Source organism: Propithecus coquereli, unplaced genomic scaffold (genome assembly GCF_000956105.1).
Source record: "Propithecus coquereli isolate 6110/MARCELLA unplaced genomic scaffold, Pcoq_1.0 Scaffold6, whole genome shotgun sequence".
Classification (NCBI taxonomy): Eukaryota; Metazoa; Chordata; class Mammalia; order Primates; family Indriidae; genus Propithecus; species Propithecus coquereli.
The window spans coordinates 4030452-4033896 of NW_012151951.1; the positions used below are offsets into that span (position 1 = coordinate 4030452).

Consider the following 3445-nt stretch of genomic DNA (forward strand, 5'->3'; position numbering starts at 1 on the left):
CTTCTGATTTGTACACTTTTCTGTACATGCATTAAGCTGGGATAAAATTTCCAAAAATGATGTCAAGAGAAATTCTTGGGCAGTAAGATTAGAGCTCATTTGTTTTCTTTCTATTTTCCTGTATTAAACTAATGAATGTTATAAACATAAATGAAGGATTTAAGAAAAAAACTACTTTTAATTTTATTCAGTATATTTTTTATTTCAGACATTGCTTTCAATTCTAGAACTCTGAATTAGATCTTTCCAGTATATTCTACTTCCCTACTTAATATGTTTTATTTATCCTCTTTGATTTATGGGATAAAGTTTAATAACTATTGTGCTGGCTTCATTAATTCTATCCTCTGCATTTTTTCAGGGTCAGTTTCAATTGGTTAATTTTTCTTCTCATACATATTGTATTTTCCTGTTTCTTTTTATACCTGACAATTTTGTATTGGATGGCAGCCACTGCTAATTTTACCTTCTTTGGGGATAGATATTTTTGTACTTCTACATATATTCTTGAGCAGTTAATTTATGTGGAAATAATTTGATCCTTTTTGCTTTCATTTTTAAGACTGTTTTAGGCAGGACCAGAGAAGATTTTAGTCTATAGTTAATTTCACCTCACCTATGAAGCAATCTCTTTCTTTGTACCCTACCCATGTGCCCAATGTTTCATAAATTCTGTTTCTACTCTACCTGATGGCACTATTCCTGGCTCAGCGTGAGCTCTCCTTATTGTTTCTTCTAATTCTTTTGGCTGTTTTTTTTTTCTCCTCGTCTCTTGTGGTTACTTCCTAAGTATGCATGATAAGTACTTAGCTGAAGATTTTAGGGAACTTTATGTTTCCAAATATTCTCTCTCTCTCTCTCTCTTTCTCTCTGACACTTTCCCCTGCAAATTCTAGCCAGCTTTTCCTATCCATATTACCAGCATATTACCAACTCATTCTTCTAAACTCAGAGAAGCACTAGACTCAGTCTAGATTGTTCCTCATGGTACAATAGCCTGTAATATCTCTCCAAGCAATAAACTGAAACAATTCTGGGGCTTACCTAGTTTTTTTCTCAACTACCAGAGACAGAACCCTTCATTGTCTGGTGTGAAGCATCATGAATATTGTAGTTTTGTATTTTTTCTGTTTTTTTGTTTGTTTTTTTTTTTTTTAATAAGGGATGTTTTGTAAAGAATGGTAGGTTATGTCCCTGTTACTCCACATTGGCTGGAAGTAGGAGTCTTTTGCTCTTTTCAATATTTATTTATTTTTTTTTTGAAGTTTGAGGGAAATGTTCTCTTTATTTTAGAAATGAGTGTGACTGCACATATGAAAAATGCCTCGTAGCAATTCAAGGTGGGAAAACTTAGATAAAAATTATTCCCTGACCCCCACCCCTTGGAACTCAGTGCTGCATCTCCCCTGGAGGTAAGGCTGTGCCATTTTTCCACGGTTTTAAAAAACAAAACAAAACCACCAAGTCTTACGAAAATCCCCCATCTCCATGTTGCAAGGAGTCCAGGGTGTGGGCCCTCAGTCAGACTTCTCCTTCTCCTTCATGTGCAAGAAGACGATGCTGAAGATGAGCAGCCCCAGCAACATGGAGAAGGCGCTGATGCAGTAGGGGTAGGGGTAGGCCAAGGGGATGAAGCACTCATACTGCGTGCGTGTGCTGCAGTGGCCTCACTGACACCTGCGTGGAAGAGTACAGGTGTGTGTAGCCCAGCCAGTTGTAATCCACTTTAAACAGGAACACACCATACACATCAGGCAACTTGAACTGAACACTGTATTTGCCACCTTCTTCTTCAAGAGGGTTCTCACAAAAGGGTCAATGCAGACAAACTCCAGCTGGATGTCATCACCATCAAAGGGGACCCATTTGCCATTTGAGAGCTGCTGAGAATCCTTCTATGCCATGTCAATAGATATAGACTTTATCCTATAAAGATCCAGGACCCGGTCAAAAACCTTTAAAAGTATGTTCAGATGTATCTTTTAAACAATAAAAGTCTTTTGGAATTCTCAAATAAGGATTTTAGAATGAGAAATGGATGTTATAGAGCAAATTAGGGATTTGCTATTTATTCATAATTTGCATAATTGTATAATATTATACACGCTAAATTTATATACATTTGAGGCAGTTTAATAAAAGTGGGAATGGAGAAACTGGAAATGATAAAAGTTGAAGCCAATTTTTAAAAGTTACACAAAATTGCTTTGGCATGTTGACTATATTCATCTGAGTTTTACTGACTGCAGAGGCTTAGTCAAAAACTTGCATGGGAAGAAATTTTGGAAGGTGATTCATCCATCTTTCCTTATTCCCTCTATTCCTCTACAATTGCTTTATTTCTCTTCTACATTTTGAAATACAGAACATCTTAACAGTGCTAGAAAAATCTACCTAGGTTAGACTGTCATGTTCAAAGTTAAAGTCATGTCTGTAGCATAAGACAGGTGGTACTCATCCTCAGTTTGGAGATGTATTCTGTCAAGTTAATTTGAAGATCTGGTTCAAATAAAGAATATGATGGGTTTTCTTTTTCAGAGTCAGAATAGTAAGTGGTTAAGAGTGTGAATCTTGGAATTATCTGCCTAAATTCAAAACTGGGCTCTTTCATACTAGCTATGTGTACTCAGACTTGCTACTTAATTCCCCTTTATTTCATTTTCCTTACTTGTTAAGCGGAGATGACATGACTACTATCTCATGGAATTATTCTGAAGATTAAATGATTTAAAGCATGTATAGCACTCAGAAAAATACTTACATAGTAAGCATGTAAAAATATCTGGCTATTCTTATTTTGTTAGCTGCAAAGCAGTTAATTTTTTCCTAGATAAACCTGCTAATGCTTTAATGTTACCATGATTATTTTATTGTCATCTGCTATATACCTAATTAACTTAGATTTATATAGAGAAAGATCATTACCATAATAACTATTCAGCATTAATCCCAGGAAGACTTTGCGGTTAACACAGATGGGGCCAAGTTCTTTCCAAATCATATATGTTCTTATCTGAACCTTTATAACTTTGGGCAGTATTGTCTGTGAAAAACTATTCACATAAAATGCTATCTAATAGTCACAAATAATCATTTCATTAAGCACATTATAAAGGAGCAAAATGTTTTATTTTCTTCTTAAATTTTATAGTAACTTTATTAAAAGTAAGAAAGAAAATATTGTATTTGAGTCTTCTTGTTTAGCACTATGTGAAAAATGGTTTCTATGTAGCCTCTGGAGGTTAAGTTAAAATGCAAGCATTGGAAGGTCTAGGCACAATCATGGTTCAGAGATAATGGTGGTCAAAGACCTAGCAGTCTCTTGAATTCTGTTATAGTATTTTCTGAAATGTCTCTCTGGTGTCATTGAATCTAAAACCAGTAACTGGAAAGAAACATATTTCCTATGTGTTTGATATACATGAAGAAAAAAATTAAAATGCAC

At 34.8% G+C, this 3445-nt stretch overlaps 1 protein-coding gene across 1 annotated transcript in view; it reads left to right on the forward strand.

Annotated features, from left to right (window-relative positions):
* Positions 1 to 3445, forward strand: part of LOC105822166 (caspase-4-like) — a 23234-nt gene that overhangs the window by 18816 nt on the left and 973 nt on the right. The window lies entirely within an intron of this gene.